General features: G+C 60.2%; 2 non-coding genes across 2 annotated transcripts; both read left to right on the forward strand.

Moving 5' to 3' along the window:
* The first annotated feature begins 13,229 nt into the window (after positions 1-13,229).
* LOC131869384 (5S ribosomal RNA) lies at positions 13,230-13,348 on the forward strand. Its single transcript, XR_009367767.1, has one exon. It is a non-coding gene; the product is annotated as a 5S ribosomal RNA (ribosomal RNA).
* Positions 13,349-19,288: 5,940 nt separating this feature from the next.
* LOC131869385 (5S ribosomal RNA) lies at positions 19,289-19,407 on the forward strand. Its single transcript, XR_009367768.1, has one exon. It is a non-coding gene; the product is annotated as a 5S ribosomal RNA (ribosomal RNA).
* Positions 19,408-20,000: the final 593 nt, after the last annotated feature.

The raw sequence follows: 20,000 nt of genomic DNA on the forward strand, positions 1-20,000 counted from the left end.
GCCAAGGAGACCACGAGAGTGCTGAGAGTGGGACAGCGCTGAATAGGCGGGAGAAGCCTGCGCGTATAAACGGAGATATATATCCAATTGCAACGAAGGAACGTGCCAAAGATCGAGAACAATGGCAGAAATGCTAGTAACGTGCACTTCGGGACCAACGCATCACCGGAAGACAACCGCCAAACATCGAAAGAGTCGCGATGCTCCGCAACCTACGTGCAAAGCGGTCGCACACCGGGTAAGGGAGTGAGAGCCCCAAACATAGCTGGGCGAGGCGCTCACTCCGCTCTTTAATATCTCGTTAATACCGCCAAGGAAATGGCACAAGCACACACACACAAGCATCCTCGGAAGAGGACAGTTCGAGTGACAGGTCAAATCCAAGAGTTCCGAAGACTACCTCCAGGAACAATCGGGAACAAGACCGATTACAAGTCGTCGAGTCTGTTACTGGGCGAACACGAGATGCGCACAGGAAATCGATCAGCCCTCACAATGGCCCAAGGCCAGAGATCGGACTGCTACGATTTACCCCAACAATCATCGTGCCACTCTTCGCAGAGAGGTGATAGACGCCAACGAGCCCGCGCATAGCAATCGAGGTGTAAAAAGGGCGTTGAAGGCAGGAAGCCTGGACGAAAGAGGCTACGAGGTCACCTCGAAGCGGTCTAAGAATCGGGCGCACTTGGGGCGACTACCAGTGCCAACCCCTTATCCCGCGGTGCGTCCGACACACAGAAATTTCCAAGGCGGCCAAGGAGCCTCCCCGCATAGCAATCGGGGTGTGAGGTTACGGATGCAGCATTGATAGCAATCGAGGTGGGAGGCGAAGGATGCAGAAGTGAGAGCCGAGGGATGTAGCAGAGATAGCAATCGGGGTGTGTGATGCAGAAGAGATAGCAATCGAGGTGTGCGGTGGGAAGGGCCCAGCAGCCAGAATGCATGAAGCGATGGATGAAGCAGTGATGACAACCGGGCTGTGAGGAGAGGAGGGATGCAGCCAAGAAAGCAATCAGGGCTCGAGGCAAGGGATGCATCAAGGATAGCAATCATGTTGTGAGGCGAGATTCCAAAGGCTAAACGTGAGAGGCTGCAGGGTCGACTCAGAGAGGTCTATGCATGTGAGAGGCTGAAAGCAAGGTCAACTCGGAGCGGTCTATGCATCGGGCGCGCTTGGGGCGACTACCAGTGCCAACCCCTTATCCCGCGACGCGTCCGACAAAGAGAACGTTCCAAGGCGGCAGAGGAGGTTACCAGCCGAAGGATGCAGTAGCAATAACAGGTATAGTTCCGCGGCGGCCGAGAAGACTCACCGCATAGGAATCGGGATGCGAGGCGAGGGATGCGGCGGGAAGGCCCCGACGGCTAAACGGAAGAGGCTGCAGGGCCGCCTCGGAATGGTCCAAGCATCGGACGCGATTGGGACGACTACCAGTGCCAACCCCTTATCCCGCGATGCGTCCGATACACAGATAGTTCCAAGGCGGCCGAGGAGCCTCACCGCATATCAATCGGGGTGCGAGGCGAGGGATGGGGCGGGAAGGCCCCAACGGCTAGACGGAAGAGGCTTCAGGGCCACCTCGGAATGCTCCAAGCATCGGACGCGCTTGGGGCGACTACCAGTGCCAACCCCTTATCCCGCGATGCGTCCGATACACAGATGGTTCCAAGGCGGCCGAGGAGCCTCACCGCATAGCAATCGGGGGTGCGAGGCGAGGGATGGGGCGGGAAGGCCCCAACGGCTAGACGGAAGAGGCTTCAGGGCCGCCTCGGAATGGTCCAAGCATCGGACGCGCTTGGGGCGACTACCAGTGACAACCCCTCATCCCGCGATGCGTCCGATACGAAGATGGTTCCAAGGCGGCCGAGGAGCCTCACCGCATAGCAATCGGGGTGCGAGGTGGGGGATGCGGCGAGATGGCCCCAACGGCTAGACGGAAGAGGCCACAGGGCCGCGTCGGAATAGTCCAAGCATCGGACGCGCTTGGGGCGACTACCAGTGACAACCCCTTATCCCGCGATGCGTCCGATACGAAGATAGTTCCAAGGCGGCCGAGGAGCCTCACCGCATAGCAATCCGGGTGCGAGGTGGGGGATGCGGCGAGATGGCCCCAACGGCTAGACGGAAGAGGCTGCAGGGCCGCCTCGGAATAGTCCAAGCATCGGACGCGCTTGGGGCGACTACCAGTGACAACCCCTTATCCCGCGATGCTTCCGATACGAAGACAGTTCCAAGGCGGCCGAGGAGCCTCACCGCATAGCAATGGGGGTGCGAGGTGAGGGATGCGGCGAGATGGCCCCAACGGCTAGACGGAAGAGGCCACAGGGCCGCCTCGGAATAGTCCAAGCATCGGACGCGCTTGGGGCGACTACCAGTGACAACCCCTTATCCCGCGATGCATCCGATACGAAGATAGTTCCCAGGCGGCCGAGGAGCCTCACCGCATAGCAATCGGGGTGCGAGGCGAGGGATGCGGCGAGATGGCCCCAAAGGGTAGACGGAAGAGGCTGCGGGGCCGCCTCGGAATAGTCCAAGCATCGAACGCGCTTGGGGCGACTACCACTGCCAACCCCTTATCCCGCGATGCGTCCGATACACAGATAGTTCCGAGGCGGCCGAGGAGCTGGGGGATGCGGCGAGATGGCCCCAACGGCTAGACGGAAGAGGCTGCAGGGCCGCCTCGGAATAGTCCAAGCATCGGACGCGCTTGGGGCGACTACCAGTGACAACCCCTTATCCCGCGATGCGTCCGATACACAGATAGTTCCGAGGCGGCCAAGGAGCCTCACCGCATAGCAATCGTGGTGCGAGGTGGGGGATGCAGCGAGATGGCCCCAACGGCTAGACGGAAGAGGCTGCAGGGCCGCCTCGGAATGGTCCAAGCATCGGACGCGCTTGGGGCGACTACCACTGCCAACCCCTTATCCCGCGATGCGTCCGATACACAGATAGTTCCAAGGCGGCCGAGGAGCCTCACCGAATAGCAATCGGGGTGCGATGCGAGGGATGCGGCGAGAAAGCCCCAACGGCTAGAGGGAAGAGGCTTCAGGTCCGCCTCGGAATGGTCCAAGCATCGGACGCGCTTGGGGCGACTACCAGTGACAACCCCTTATCCCGCGACGCGTCCGATACACAGATAGTTCCAAGGCGGCCGAGGAGCCTCACCGCATAGCAATCGGGGTGCGAGGCGAGGGATGCGGCGAGAAGGACCCAACGGCTAGACGGAAGAGGCTTCAGGGCCGCCTCGGAATGGTCCAAGCATCGGACGCGCTTGGGGCGACTACCAGTGACAACCCCTTATCCCGCGACGCGTCCGATACACAGATAGTTCCAAGGCGGCCGAGGAGCCTCACCGCATAGCAATCGGGGTGCGAGGCGAGGGATGCGGCGAGAAGGACCCAACGGCTAGACGGAAGAGGCTTCAGGTCCGCCTCGGAATGGTCCAAGCATCGGACGCGCTTGGGGCGACTACCAGTGACAACCCCTTATCCCGCGACGCGTCCGATACACAGATAGTTCCAAGGCGGCCGAGGAGCCTCACCGCATAGCAATCGGGGTGCGAGGCGAGGGATGCGGCGAGAAGGACCCAACGGCTAGACGGAAGAGGCTTCAGGGCCGCCTCGGAATGGTCCAAGCATCGGACGCGCTTGGGGCGACTACCAGTGACAACCCCTTATCCCGCGATGCGTCCGATACACAGATAGTTCCAAGGCGGCCGAGGAGCCTCACCGCATAGCAATCGGGGTGCGAGGCGAGGGATGCGGCGAGAAGGACCCAACGGCTAGACGGAAGAGGCTTCAGGGCCGCCTCGGAATGGTCCAAGCATCGGACGCGCTTGGGGCGACTACCAGTGACAACCCCTTATCCCGCGACGCGTCCGATACACAGATAGTTCCAAGGCGGCCGAGGAGCCTCACCGCATAGCAATCGGGGTGCGAGGCGAGGGATGCGGCGAGAAGGACCCAACGGCTAGACGGAAGAGGCTTCAGGGCCGCCTCGGAATGGTCCAAGCATCGGACGCGCTTGGGGCGACTACCAGTGACAACCCCTTATCCCGCGACGCGTCCGATACACAGATAGTTCCAAGGCGGCCGAGGAGCCTCACCGCATAGCAATCGGGGTGCGAGGCGAGGGATGCGGCGAGAAGGACCCAACGGCTAGACGGAAGAGGCTTCAGGTCCGCCTCGGAATGGTCCAAGCATCGGACGCGCTTGGGGCGACTACCAGTGACAACCCCTTATCCCGCGACGCGTCCGATACACAGATAGTTCCAAGGCGGCCGAGGAGCCTCACCGCATAGCAATCGGGGTGCGAGGCGAGGGATGCGGCGAGAAGGACCCAACGGCTAGACGGAAGAGGCTTCAGGGCCGCCTCGGAATGGTCCAAGCATCGGACGCGCTTGGGGCGACTACCAGTGACAACCCCTTATCCCGCGACGCGTCCGATACACAGATAGTTCCAAGGCGGCCGAGGAGCCTCACCGCATAGCAATCGGGGTGCGAGGCGAGGGATGCGGCGAGAAGGACCCAACGGCTAGACGGAAGAGGCTTCAGGGCCGCCTCGGAATGGTCCAAGCATCGGACGCGCTTGGGGCGACTACCAGTGACAACCCCTTATCCCGCGATGCGTCCGATACACAGATAGTTCCAAGGCGGCCGAGGAGCCTCACCGCATAGCAATCGGGGTGCGAGGCGAGGGATGCGGCGAGAAGGACCCAACGGCTAGACGGAAGAGGCTTCAGGGCCGCCTCGGAATGGTCCAAGCATCGGACGCGCTTGGGGCGACTACCAGTGACAACCCCTTATCCCGCGACGCGTCCGATACACAGATAGTTCCAAGGCGGCCGAGGAGCCTCACCGCATAGCAATCGGGGTGCGAGGCGAGGGATGCGGCGAGAAGGACCCAACGGCTAGACGGAAGAGGCTTCAGGGCCGCCTCGGAATGGTCCAAGCATCGGACGCGCTTGGGGCGACTACCAGTGACAACCCCTTATCCCGCGACGCGTCCGATACACAGATAGTTCCAAGGCGGCCGAGGAGCCTCACCGCATAGCAATCGGGGTGCGAGGCGAGGGATGCGGCGAGAAGGACCCAACGGCTAGACGGAAGAGGCTTCAGGGCCGCCTCGGAATGGTCCAAGCATCGGACGCGCTTGGGGCGACTACCAGTGACAACCCCTTATCCCGCGACGCGTCCGATACACAGATAGTTCCAAGGCGGCCGAGGAGCCTCACCGCATAGCAATCGGGGTGCGAGGCGAGGGATGCGGCGAGAAGGACCCAACGGCTAGACGGAAGAGGCTTCAGGGCCGCCTGGGAATGGTCCATGCATCGCACGCGCTTGGGGCGACTACCAGTGACAACCCCTTATCCCGCGACGCGTCCGATACACAGATAGTTCCAAGGCGGCCGAGGAGCCTCACCGCATAGCAATCGGGGTGCGAGGCGAGGGATGCGGCGAGAAGGACCCAACGGCTAGACGGAAGAGGCTTCAGGGCCGCCTCGGAATGGTCCAAGCATCGGACGCGCTTGGGGCGACTACCAGTGACAACCCCTTATCCCGCGACGCGTCCGATACACAGATAGTTCCAAGGCGGCCGAGGAGCCTCACCGCATAGCAATCGGGGTGCGAGTCGAGGGATGCGGCGAGAAGGACCCAACGGCTAGACGGAAGAGGCTTCAGGGCCGCCTCGGAATGGTCCAAGCATCGGACGCGCTTGGGGCGACTACCAGTGACAACCCCTTATCCCGCGATGCGTCTGATACACAGATAGTTCCAAGGCGGCCGAGGAGCCTCACCGCATAGCAATCGGGGTGCGAGGCAAGGGATGCGGCGAGAAGGACCCAACGGCTAGACGGAAGAGGCTTCAGGGCCGCCTCGGAATGGTCCAAGCATCGGACGCGCTTGGGGCGACTACCGTTGCCAACCCCTTATCCCGCGATGCGTCTGATACACAGATAGTTCCGAGGCGGCCGAGGAGCCTCACCGCATAGCAATCGGGTTGCGAGGCAGATTATTGGGAAGGGAACCCCCTGGGATGCGGCTCAAGCAGTGCCCAAAGGGACTGGAATGCGGAATCACATCGAGAGACCCAAATGCTATACGAGGGCTCAAATCGAATTATCGATTTGGCCACGACATGGACGCATCGGAATGACTACCTTTGCCGAACCACTCGCAATTGCATCCATACCGAAACCAATAGACATTTCCGTTAGAGCCCTCGCATAGCATTCGGGAATCTCGCATGCCCCTCTAAATCGACCAATGCTGGCGCTCAACGAAAATCCGAGCGCTACCACCGTTCGAGCGCCAGCATTGGTCGAGTTAGAGGGGCACGGGGGAGAATGCTCCAGTCAACACCTCCCCTATATAAGTTATTTGTCCGATTCTCGCACAACCGTAGTCTGCCTCGTCGAATCAAACAACGGTCCCAGATTCCGACTTCCGTTCCGTAGAGACCCAAAAGCTAGATGGAGGCTCGCAAGAAAGAGAGTCGGCGCATAGCAATCGGGTTTCTCGAACGTTTAGGGACCGAGCTCACTTGCGGATAGGGCAAAATCCGCCAAGCAACCCAAAAGCTAGACGGGGGCTCGAATCGAATCGCCTAGGCGGCCACAACAACGACGTGTTGGATCGACTACCAGTGCCAAACCATTCAGCAAGACTAGTCTGTGTCGAGGCCGGATAGAGATTCTCAGAGAGCGCCCGTATAGCATTTAGGAGACCTGCCGCGTCCCTCACACTCGACAAATGGTGGTGCACGTTTATAAATCCGAGCGATCCCAACCCTTTCAAGCACCAACATCGGTCGAGATAGAGGGGCACGGAGGGGGCTGCGTGAGACAACACAGTCCCCTATATAAGTTATTTGTCCGATTCTCACACATCCGAAGAATGGTCATCAAATCGGACAACAGCCCAAACTTCCGACTTCCGTCCCAGAAAGCCCAAGAGCTATCTAAAACGTTCATGGCCGGAACTCGATCGCGGCTATACCAGTCCGCCAAGCAACCCAAAAGCTAGACTGGAGCTCTAGTCGAATCACCTCTGTGGCCATTGCAAGGACGTGTTGGAGCGACTACCATTGCCGAACCATTCCGCAGGTCGAGTCCATACCAAGGCCGCATAGAGATTCACGATGAGCTCCTGCATAGCAATCAGGAGACTTGCCGTGTCCATCACAATCGATAAATCCTGGTGCAAGATTTTTGCATCCGAGCGCTCCAACCAGTCGAGCACCAGCATCAATCGACATAAACGGGCACGGGGGGAGGATGCTCGAGAACACTACCTCCCCTATATAAGTTATTTGTCCGATTCTCAAGCAGCCGAAGTCTGGTCATCGAATCGGGTCAAAGACCACAACTTCCGACTTTACCCACAATGCAAGTCATCGAATCGAACATCGGCCCCCGAGTCGGACTCCATGCGTATGTCAGGTCATCGGACCCAAATTCCGCCTTCCTGCGCATGGCGGGCCATCAATATCAACTCGGTCATCGGACCCAAACTCCGCCTTTCTGCGCATGGCACGCCTTCAAATCGGTCATCGGACCCAAATTCCGCCTTCCTGTGCATGGCGGGCCATCAACATCAACTCGGTCATCGGACCCAAATTCCGCCTTTCTGCGCATGGCACGCCATCAACTCGGTCATCGGACCCAAATTCCGCCTTCCTGCGCATGGCAGGTCATCGGACACAAATTCAGACCTCGCCAATATGCCTACGTATCGAATCGGTCATCGGACCCAACTTCCGACTTCATCCATACTGTAGGGTCTTTGAGGTTGGCGCGGTGCGCTCAACCCGGGGAGTCGACCCATCGAAGCATACACCTCCCCTATATAAGCTATTTGTCCGATTCCCACACCTGTGTAGTTTGCACCTCTGACCAGGACATCGACCCCAACTTCCGAACTCGACTGCAACGACGGCACCAGCGCCTTGGTGCGCACCTTGCGACGCACAGTCCCAACATTCGCCTTCCTGCACATGGCAGGTCATCGGACCCAAATTCCGACCTCGCGAGTATGCCTACATATCGAATCGGTCATCGGACACAACTTCCGACTTCATCCATACCGTAGGGTCTTTGAGGTTGGCGCGGTGCGCTCAACCCGGGGAGTCGACCCAACGAAGCATACACCTCCCCTATATAAGCTATTTGTCCGATTCCCACACCTGTGTAGTTTGCACCTCCGATCAGGACATCGACCCCAACTTCCGAACTCGCCTGCAACGACCGAACCAGCGCCTTGGTGCGCACCTTGCAACGCACAGTGCCAACATTCGCCTTCCTGCACATGGCAGGTCATCGGACCCAAATTCCGACCTCGCGAGTATGCCTACATATCGAATCGGTCATCGGACCCAACTTCCGACTTCATCCATACCGTAGGGTCTTTGAGGTTGGCGCGGTGCGCTCAACCCGGGGAGTCGACCCAACGAAGCATACACCTCCCCTATATAAGCTATTTGTCCGATTCCCACACCTGTGTAGCTTGCACCTCCGATCAGGACATCGACCCCAACTTCCGAACTCGACTAAAAAGACCGCACCAGCACCTTGGTGTGCACCTTGCAACGCACAGTGCCAACATTCGCCTTCCTGCACATGGCAGGTCATCGGACCCAAATTCCGACCTCATGAGCATACCTACTAATCGAATCGGTCATCGGACCCAACTTCCGACTTCATCCATACCGTAGGGTCTTTGAGGTTGGCGCGGTGCGCTCAACCTGGGGAGTCGACCCATCGAAGCATACACCTCCCCTATATAAGCTATTTGTCCGATTCCGACACCTGTGTAGTTTGCACCTCCGCTCAGGACATCGACCCCAACTTCCGAACTCGCCTGCAACGACCGAACCAGCGCCTTGGTGCGCACCAAAAGTGCGCACTTTTGGAGGGCACTTTTGTGCGCTCCAAAGGTGCGCACTTTTGGAGGGCACTTTTGTGCGCTCCAAAGGTGCGCACTTTTGGAGGGCACTTTTTGGAGGGCACTTTTGTGCGCTCCAAAGGTGCGCACTTTTGGAGGGCACTTTTTGGAGGGCACTTTTCTGCGCTCCAAAGGTGCGCACTTTTGGAGGGCACTTTTTGGAGGGCACTTTTCTGCGCTCCAAAGGTGCGCACTTTTGGAGGGCACTTTTTGGAGGGCACTTTTCTGCGCTCCAAAGGTGCGCACTTTTGGAGGGCACTTTTTGGAGGGCACTTTTCTGCGCTCCAAAGGTGCGCACTTTTGGAGGGCACTTTTGTGCACTCCAAAGGTGCACACTTTTGGAGGGCACTTTTTGGAGGGCACTTTTCTGCACTCCAAAGGTGCGCACTTTTGGAGGGCACTTTTTGGAGGGCACTTTTGTGCGCTCCAAAGGTGCGCACTTTTGGAGGGCACTTTTTGGAGGGCACTTTTGTGCGCTCCAAAGGTGCGCACTTTTGGAGGGCACTTTTGTGCACTCCAAAGGTGCGCACTTTTGGAGGGCACTTTTCCTGCGCTCCAAAGGTGCACACCTAGGTGAGCACCTTCGACCACACCTTGTAGCACACCAAACTCTGACTTTCGACTTCATCCGCAATGCAGGGTCTTTGAGGTTGGCGCAATGCGCACAACCAGGGGAGTCGACCCATCAAACCCAACACCTCCCCTATATAAGCTATTTGTCTGATTCTCATACATGCGTAGCCTGCAGGAGCAATTAGGACATCGACCCCAACTTTCGGCTTCTAAACGAAAACAAGGTCTTTGAGGTTGGTGTAATGCGAACAACTAGGGGAGTCAACCCATCAAACCCAACACCTCCCCTATATAAGCTATTTGTCTGATTCTCATACATGTGTAGTCTACAGGAGCAATTAGGACATCGACCCCAACTTTTGACTTCTTAACGAAAACAAGGTCTTTGAGGTTGACGTAATGCGCACAACCAGGGGAGTCGACCCATCAAACCCAACACCTCCCCTATATAAGCTATTTGTCCGATTCTCATACATGTGTAGCCTACAGGAGCCATTAGGACATTGACCCCAACTTTTGACTTCTTAACGAAAACAAGGTCTTTGAGGTTGGCGTAATGCGCACAACCAAGGGAGTTGACCCATCAAACCCAACACCTCCCCTATATAAGCTATTTGTCTGATTCTCATACATGTGTAGCCTGCAACAACGATTAGGACATCCACCCCAACTTCTGAATTCGTCTGCGTTGACCGCACCAAAGGTGCACGCCTTGGTGCTCACCAAAATCCGACTTCCGACTTCTTCTGCTATGCGGGGTCTTTGAGGTTGGCGCAGTGCGCACAACCAGGGGAGTCAACCCACCGAATGCAACACCTCCCCTATATAAGCTATTTGTCTGATTCTCATACATGCGTAGACTGCAGCAATGATTAGGACATCCACCCCAACTTTTGACTTCTTAAACAAGACAGGGTCTTTGAAGTTGGTGCAGTGCACACAACCAGGGGAGTCGACCCATCAAACGCAACACCTCCCCTATATAAAGCTATTTGTCCGATTCTCATACGTGTAGTCTGCAGCAGCGATTAGGACATCGACCCCAACTTCCGAATTCGTTTGCATTGACCGCACCAAAGGTGCACGCCTTGGTGTGCACCTTGGAGTGCACTTTGGTGCTCACCTCGGTGCACACTTTGGTGTGCACCTCGGTGTGCACCAAAGGTGCGCACCTTGGAGCGCACCAAAGGTGTACACTTTGGAGCGCACCACATAGGGTCTTTGAGAGGTTGGCGCAGTGCGCACACCAAGGTGGGTGTTGAGGTGCGTGCCGAGGTGGGTGGGTGCTAGGGTGCGCTCCATGGTGGGTGCCAGGGTGGGTGCGTGCTAGGGTGGATTCCAAAGAGGGTCATAGGGTGGGTGCCAAGGTGGGTTGGTGATATAGTGGGTTCAAAGGTGGGTACTAGGGTGGGTTCCAAGGTGGGTCACAAGTTGGGTGCCAGGATGCGTGGGTGTTAGGTTGGGTGCCAAGGTGGGCTCCTGCGTGGGTGGGTGCTAGGGTGGGTTTCAAGGTGGACGCGAGGGCGGGTGCCAAGGTGGGTAACAAGTTGGGTGTTAGGATGGGTGAGTGCTAGAGTGGGTGCCAAGGTGGGTGGGTGCTAAGGTGGATGCCAAGGTGGTTCACAGGGTGGGTGGGTTCTAGGGTGAGTTCCAAGGTGGGTCACAGGTTTAGTGCTAGGGTGCGTGTCAAGGCGGGTGTCGAGGTGCCTGGGTGCTAGGGTGTGGATGCCAATGTGGGTCATAGGGTGGGTACTAGGGTGGGCTGCAATGTGGGTGCCAAGGTGGGTAACATGCTCGGTTGGTTCTAAATTGGGTGTCAGGGTGGGTGTGCACCCACCTTGCCCGAGGTGGGTGCCAAGGTGCCAGTGTGGGTGGGTGCTAAGGTGGATGCCAAGGTGGGTGAGAAGGTGGGTGATAGGTTGAGTGGTAGGATGGGTGGGTGCCAAGATGGGTCACAGGGTGGGTGCAAGGGTGGGTAGGTGCTAGGGTTGGTGTCAGGGTGGGTGGGTGCTAGGTTGGGTTCCAAGGTGGGTGCGAGGGTGAGTGTCAAGGTGGGTCACAGGTTAGGTGCTAGGATGGGTGAGTGCTAGGGTGCAAAGGTGCCAGGGTGGGTGCTAGGATGGGTCGATGCTAGGGTGAGTGGCAAGGTGGGTCCACAAGTGTCAAGGTGGGTGCCGAGGTGGGTGCCAACTTGGGTTCCAAGGTGGGTGCCAAGTGGGCGACTGCTATGGTGGATGCCAAGGTGGGTCACGGGGTGGGTGCCAAGTTGCTAGGTTGTGTTCCAAGGTGGGTGCCAACGTGGCTGCTAGGGTGCGTGGGTTAAAGGGTGTGTCACAACGTGGGTGCCAGGATGGGTGCGCACCCACACTGGCCAAGACGGGTGCAAGGTTGGGTTCCAAGCCCGGTCACAGGCTGGGTGCTAGGATGGGTGGGTGCCAAGGTGGGCACCAGGGTGGGTGCACCCACCCTGGCCAAGGTGGGTCACGGGGTGGGTCCTAGGGTGGGTAACGGGGTGGGTACTAAGGTGCGTGCCAAGGTGGGTCATGGGGTGGGTGCCAAGGTGGGCACCAGGGTGGGTGTGCACCAACCCTAGCCAGGGTAGGTCACGGGGTGGTTGTCGGGGTGGGCGTCAAGGAGCCAAGGTGGGTGGCAAGTAGCCAAGTTGCGTGCCAAGGTGGGTGTCGGGGTGGGTGCCAAGGATCCAAGGTGGGTGCCAAGGAACCAAGGTGGGTGTCTGGGTGGGTGCCGAGGTGGGAGCCAGGGTGGGTCCCAAGGTGAGTGCAAAGGTGGGTGCCAGGGTCAAGGTGAGTGCCAATGTGGGTTCCAAGGTGCCAGGGTCAGGGTGAGTGCCAATGTGGGTTCAAAGGTGCTAAGTTGGGTGCGAGGTTGGGTGCGAGGGTGGGTGGGTGCCAAGGTGTGCTAGGTGGAAGCCCGGGTGGGTCGGCATCCCATGGGTGTCGAGTTGGGTGCCTGATGGGTGCTTCTTGTCAAGTTTTAGTCGTCGGGACTCATTTCGAGCCTTAGAGGTCGTTTCTTGTCCGGTTGCCCTGTCTTCGACCTGGGAACCCAATTTTGGTCCTCGGGTCCCATTTTTTTTTGTCTCGCATCCCACTTTTGGCCTGTGGCCTTTTCGGGGTCGATTCTCGTTTTGGGCATCAGAGCATGTTTCTTCTCCTAAAACCCAATATTTGTTTATTAAGTCTCGGAACACATTTTTGTTCTCGTGGACCCATCATGGGTCTTGGAACGCATTTGTGGTCCTTGGGTCCCATTTTGCATCCCGAAACTTGTGTTTTGGTGCTTGATCCCTATTTTGGGTGCCCACCTTGCACCAAGTGCGCACCCGGGGCAAACCGAGCGCCTTGGTGCACCGGGGCAAGATCGAGCGTGCACCCGAGGCGCCCCGAACATGCACCAAGGTGCACTCGGCCCACATGTGAGCGCAGGTCGTTGCGCCCGAGGTGGTGTGTGGGCACCGCGTTGCAGACGGGACACTGCACGCACACGACGCCCCGTCCAGGTGCACGCACGTAGGCCGGGCCGGGTGCACACCCGACGCCCTAGCAAGGTGCGCGCACCCGGGCAGGGCTCACACTTGGCGAACGGGGCGCACTTCGCGAGGGAGGGTGTGCACCTCGACGGGGGTGGGTGGCCGGGGTGGATTCGCACGTGGGTCGCGGTTTGCTAAGTACACACTGCGACAAGCTCATAACGGGTGCGATCATACCAGCGTTAGTGCACCGGATCCCATCAGAACTCCGCAGTTAAGCGCGCTTGGGCCGGAGTAGTACTGGGATGGGTGACCTCCCGGGAAGTCCCGGTGTTGCACCCTTTTTTAGTTTTTCGCCGGGCGTCGCAATGCTATTTGAATAAACCTTTTGCCCGTTTGCGTTCTCGTCGGGGCCGGGCCGGGCCGGGGTGCGCTGCCCGCACTACCGCGCGCGCGGGGGGCGACACCGAGCGCGCACCCGAGGCGCCCCGAGCACACAGGCCACGGTGCAACCCGGGCGTTGTGCGCGCACCCCGGTGCGCCCGAGGTGCTGCGCGCGCACCCAGGTGAAATCGGTGTGCACCTCGGCCAGTGCGCGCTCGGTCGAGTCGCGCACGTTGGCCAAGGTGCACGGTGATGTTTCTTACTCTAAGGTTCCGCACCAGACGCCCGGGACAGGTGAGCGAAGCTGGGCGGGGCCGGGTGCGCGGCCGGGGCAGGTGCACGCAGCTGGAGAGAGCTTTGGAGCACACCAGAGGTGCGCACCTTGGAGCACACTTCGGAGCGCACCAATGATGCGCTCCATTCAAAAGTTTCCTGAAAAGGCAAAAAAAGTTGAGATTATAGAATTTCCCACTTGAGAGATTGTAAAAAAAAAAAATTTAAAATGAAGGAAACGCGGGTGCCAAGGTGTGCGCGCCCGGGTGCGCAGCCCAGCCAAGGTGTGCGCACCAAGGCGCCCACCCTGGCGAAGGTGCACGCAAGGTGCGCACCCGAGGCAAACCGGACAATTAACCCAACTTTCGACTTCGCGCGCACCTGCGCACCTTGGAGCGCACTTCGGAGCGCTCCTTGTTGCGCACCAATCTTGGGCACCTCGGAGTGCACCATGGCGCCCACCAAGGTGCGCACCCGGGGCAAACCGAGCTCCGACTTCGTGCGCACCTTGGAGCGCACGAAAGGTGCGCACCATGGCGCCCACCAAGGTGCGCAGCCCAGCCAAGGCGTGCGCATCAAGGTGCGCACCCTGGCGAAGGTGCGCACCCGGGGCAAACCGAGCTCCGACTTCGTGCGCACCTTGGAGCGCACAAAGGGTGCGCAACCCAGCCAAGGTGTGCGCACCCCGGGCAAACCGAGCTCCGAATCGTGCGCACCTTGGAGCACACTTCGGAGCCCTCCTTGGTGCGCACCGATGTTGCGCACCTCGGAGCGCACCCGGGGAAAACAATGCAATTAACCCGACTTTCGACTTCGTGGGCACCTCGGAGCGCTCTCGGGTTCGCACCTCGGAGCACACCGAGGTGCGCACCTTTGATGCGCTGCCTTCACCAATTTCCAGAAAAGGCAAGAAAACATTGAGAAGGTGTGCGCACCGAGGTGCCCACCCTGGCGAAGGTGCACGCGAGGTGCGCACCCGGGGCAAACCGGGCTCCGACTTCGTGCACGCCATGCTGCGCACCTTGGAGGGCCATGGTGCGCACCTTGGAGCACACTTCGGAGCGCTCAATGGTGCCCAACCCAGCCAAGGTGCCCACCGCGGCGAAGGTGCACGCGAGGTGCGCACCCGGGGCAAACCGGGCTCCGACTTCGTGCACGCCGCACCTTGGAGCACACTTCGGAGCGCTCCTTGGTGCGCACCAGGGCGCGCAACCCAGCCGAGGTGCCCACCCCGGCGAAGGTGCACGCGGGGTGCGCACCCGAGGCAAACCGGGCTCCGACTTCGTGCACGCCATGGTGCCCACCGCGGCGAAGGTGCACGCGAGGTGCGCACCCGGGGCAAACCGGGCTCCGACTTCGTGCACGCCGCACCTTGGAGCACACTTCGGAGCGCTCCTTGGTGCGCACCAGGGCGCGCAACCCAGCCGAGGTGCCCACCCCGGCGAAGGTGCACGCGAGGTGCGCACCCGGGGCAAACCGGGCTCCGACTTCGTGCACGCCATGGTGCCCACCGCGGCGAAGGTGCACGCGAGGTGCGCACCCGGGGCAAACCGGGCTCCGACTTCGTGCACGCCGCACCTTGGAGCACACTTCGGAGCGCTCCTTGGTGCGCACCATGGTGCCCACCAGGGCGCGCAACCCCGCCGAAGGTGCACGCGAGGTGCGCACCCGGGGCAAACCGGGCTCCGACTTCGTGCACGCCGCACCTTGGAGCACACTTCGGAGCGCTCCTTGGTGCGCACCAGGGCGCGCAACCCCGCCGAAGGTGCACGCGAGGTGCGCACCCGGGGCAAACCGGGCTCCGACTTCGTGCACGCCATGGTGCGCACCAGGGTGCCCACCGCGGCGAAGGTGCGCACCCGGGGCAAACCGGGCTCCGACTTCGTGCACGCCGCACCTTGGAGCACACTTCGGAGCGCTCCTTGGTGCGCACCAGGGCGCGCAACCCAGCCGAGGTGCCCACCCCGGCGAAGGTGCACGCGAGGTGCGCACCCGGGGCAAACCGGGCTCCGACTTCGTGCACGCCATGGTGCCCACCGCGGCGAAGGTGCGCACCCGGGGCAAACCGGGCTAGGACTTCGTGCACGCCGCACCTTGGAGCACACTTCGGAGCGCTCCTTGGTGCGCACCATGGTGCCCACCAGGCCGCGCAACCCAGCCAAGGTGTGCGCACCAAGGTGCACGCGAGGTGCGCACCCGGGGCAAACCGGGGTCCGGCTTCGTGCACGCCGCACCTTGGAGCACACATCGGGGCGCTCCCGGGTTCGCACCGGCGTTGCGCACCGTGGTGGGCACCTCGGAGCGCACCGTGGTGGGCACCTCGGAGCGCACCGTGGTGGGCACCTCGGAGCACACCAAGGTGGGCAGCGAGGTGCGCACCTTTGATGCGATGCCTTCACTAATTTCCATAAAAGGCAAAAGAAAACGAGATTTTAAAATTTCCGTTTTGAAAGATAGTGAGAAAAAGGGAATGCTGGTGCCATCTTGAGCCCGCCCTGGTGCGCAGCCCAGCCAAGGTGTGCGCACCAAGGTGCCCACCCTGGCGAAGGTGCGCGCCCGGGCAATTAACCCAACTTCCAACTTCGCGCGCGCCAGGGTGGGAGCGCACCCAACAACCGGGCCTGGGAAGAGCCAATGCGAGAAACCCCACCAAACGCTCTGACAAAAAAAGAGGGGGCGCTCCAGTAACCCCGCTTCGGAGCGCACCCTGGGCAAACCCAGCCAGGGTGCCCACCCCGGCCAAGGTGCAGGCGAGGTGCGCACCCGGGGCAAACCGGGCTCCGACAACGTGCACGCCGCACCTTGGAGCACACTTCGTAGCGCTCCCGGGTGCGCACCTCAGAGCACACCAAGGTGGGCAGCGAGGTGCGCACCTTTGATGCGCTGCCTTCACTAATTTCCAGAAAAGGCAAAAAAAAGAGGAGATTTTAAAATTTCCGTTTTGAAAGATAGTGAAAAAAACGGAACGCGGGTGCCATCTTGAGCCCGCCCGGGTGCACAGCCCAGGTAAGGTGCCCACCCTGGCAAAGGTGCGCACCCGGGCAATTAACCCTACTTCCGACTTCGTGCGCGCCAGGGTGGCAACCGGGCCTGGGAAGAGCCAATGCGAGAAACCCCACCAAACGCTCCGACAAAAAAAGAGGCGGCGCTCCAATAACCCCGCTTCGGAGCGCAGCCGGGGCAAACCCAGCCAAGGTGCCCACCCTGACGAAGGTGCACGCGAGGTGCGCACCCGGGGCAAACCGGGCTCCGACAACGTGCACGCAGCACCTTGGAGCACACTTCGAAGCACTCCCGGGTGCCCACCGGCGTTGCGCACCGTGGTGGGCAGCGAGGTGCGCACCTTTGATGCGCTGCCTTCACTAATTTCCAGAAAAGGCAAAAAAAAATGAGATTTTAAAATTTCCGTTTTGAAAGATAGTGAAAAAAACGGAACGCGGGTGCCATCTTGAGCCCGCCCTGGTGCGCAGCCCAGGCAAGGCATGCGCACCAAGGTGCCCACCCGCGGTGCACGCCCGGGGCAAACCGGGCTCCGACTTCGTGCAGGCCGCACCTTGGAGCACACTTCGGAGCGCTCCTTGGTGCGCACCATGGTGCCCACCAGGGCGCACCCGGGGCAAACCGGGCTCCGACTTCGTGCACGCCGCACCTTGGAGCACACATCGGAGCGCTCCCAGGTTCGCACCAGCGTTGCGCACCTTTGATGCGCTGCCTTCACTAATTTCCAGAAAAGGCAAAAAAAAACGATATTTTAAAATTTCCGTTCTGAAAGATAGTGAAAAAAACGGAACGCGGGTGCCATCTTGAGCCCTTCCTGGTGCGCAGCCCAGGCAAGTTGTGCGCACCAAGGTGCCCACCCTGGCGGAGGTGCGCGCCCGGGGCAAACCGGGCTCCGACTTCGTGCACTGCATGGTGCCCACCAAGGCGCGCAACCCAGCCAAGGTGCCCACCGCAGCGAAGGTGCACGCGAGGTGCGCACCCGAGGTGCACACCCGGGGCAAACCGAGCTCCGACTTCGTGCACGCCGCACCTTGGAGCACACTTCAGAGCGCTCCTTGGTGCGCACCAGGGCGCGCAACCCAGCCAAGGTGCTCACCCCGGCGAAGGTGCACGCGAGGTGCGCACCCGGGGCAAGCCGGGCTCGGACTTCGTGCACGCCGCACCTTGGAGCACACATCGGAGCGCTCCCGGGTTCGCACCAGCATTGCGCACCTTTGATGCGCTGCCTTCACTAATTTCCAGAAAAGGCAAAAAAAAAAAAAAAACGAGATTTTAAAATTTCCGTTTTGAAAGATAGTGAAAAAAACGGAACGCGGGTGCCATCTTGAGCCCGCCCTGGTGTGCAGCCCAGGCAAGTTGTGCGCACCAAGGCACCCACCCTGGCCAAGGTGGGTCACGGGGTGGGTCCTAGGGTGGGTAACGGGGTGGGTACTAAGGTGCGTGCCAAGGTGGGTCATGGGGTGGGTGCCAAGGTGGGCACCAGGGTGGGTGTGCACCAACCCTAGCCAGGGTAGGTCACGGGGTGGTTGTCGGGGTGGGCGTCAAGGAGCCAAGGTGGGTGGCAAGTAGCCAAGTTGCGTGCCAAGGTGGGTGTCGGGGTGGGTGCCAAGGATCCAAGGTGGGTGCCAAGGAACCAAGGTGGGTGTCTGGGTGGGTGCCGAGGTGGGAGCCAGGGTGGGTCCCAAGGTGAGTGCAAAGGTGGGTGCCAGGGTCAAGGTGAGTGCCAATGTGGGTTCCAAGGTGCCAGGGTCAGGGTGAGTGCCAATGTGGGTTCAAAGGTGCTAAGTTGGGTGCGAGGTTGGGTGCGAGGGTGGGTGGGTGCCAAGGTGTGCTAGGTGGAAGCCCGGGTGGGTCGGCATCCCATGGGTGTCGAGTTGGGTGCCTGATGGGTGCTTCTTGTCAAGTTTTAGTCGTCGGGACTCATTTCGAGCCTTAGAGGTCGTTTCTTGTCCGGTTGCCCTGTCTTCGACCTGGGAACCCAATTTTGGTCCTCGGGTCCCATTTTTTTTTGTCTCGCATCCCACTTTTGGCCTGTGGCCTTTTCGGGGTCGATTCTCGTTTTGGGCATCAGAGCATGTTTCTTCTCCTAAAACCCAATATTTGTTTATTAAGTCTCGGAACACATTTTTGTTCTCGTGGACCCATCATGGGTCTTGGAACGCATTTGTGGTCCTTGGGTCCCATTTTGCATCCCGAAACTTGTGTTTTGGTGCTTGATCCCTATTTTGGGTGCCCACCTTGCACCAAGTGCGCACCCGGGGCAAACCGAGCGCCTTGGTGCACCGGGGCAAGATCGAGCGTGCACCCGAGGCGCCCCGAACATGCACCAAGGTGCACTCGGCCCACATGTGAGCGCAGGTCGTTGCGCCCGAGGTGGTGTGTGGGCACCGCGTTGCAGACGGGACACTGCACGCACACGACGCCCCGTCCAGGTGCACGCACGTAGGCCGGGCCGGGTGCACACCCGACGCCCTAGCAAGGTGCGCGCACCCGGGCAGGGCTCACACTTGGCGAACGGGGCGCACTTCGCGAGGGAGGGTGTGCACCTCGACGGGGGTGGGTGGCCGGGGTGGATTCGCACGTGGGTCGCGGTTTGCTAAGTACACACTGCGACAAGCTCATAACGGGTGCGATCATACCAGCGTTAGTGCACCGGATCCCATCAGAACTCCGCAGTTAAGCGCGCTTGGGCCGGAGTAGTACTGGGATGGGTGACCTCCCGGGAAGTCCCGGTGTTGCACCCTTTTTTAGTTTTTCGCCGGGCGTCGCAATGCTATTTGAATAAACCTTTTGCCCGTTTGCGTTCTCGTCGGGGCCGGGCCGGGCCGGGGTGCGCTGCCCGCACTACCGCGCGCGCGGGGGCGACACCGAGCGCGCACCCGAGGCGCCCCGAGCACACAGGCCACGGTGCAACCCGGGCGTTGTGCGCGCACCCCGGTGCGCCCGAGGTGCTGCGCGCGCACCCAGGTGAAATCGGTGTGCACCTCGGCCAGTGCGCGCTCGGTCGAGTCGCGCACGTTGGCCAAGGTGCACGGTGATGTTTCTTACTCTAAGGTTCCGCACCAGACGCCCGGGACAGGTGAGCGAAGCTGGGCGGGGCCGGGTGCGCGGCCGGGGCAGGTGCACGCAGCTGGAGAGAGCTTTGGAGCACACCAGAGGTGCGCACCTTGGAGCACACTTCGGAGCGCACCAATGATGCGCTCCATTCAAAAGTTTCCTGAAAAGGCAAAAAAAGTTGAGATTATAGAATTTCCCACTTGAGAGATTGTAAAAAAAAAAAATTTAAAATGAAGGAAACGCGGGTGCCAAGGTGTGCGCGCCCGGGTGCGCAGCCCAG

The sequence above is a fragment of the Cryptomeria japonica genome, unplaced genomic scaffold (genome assembly GCF_030272615.1).
Source record: "Cryptomeria japonica unplaced genomic scaffold, Sugi_1.0 HiC_scaffold_246, whole genome shotgun sequence".
Classification (NCBI taxonomy): domain Eukaryota; kingdom Viridiplantae; phylum Streptophyta; class Pinopsida; order Cupressales; family Cupressaceae; genus Cryptomeria; species Cryptomeria japonica.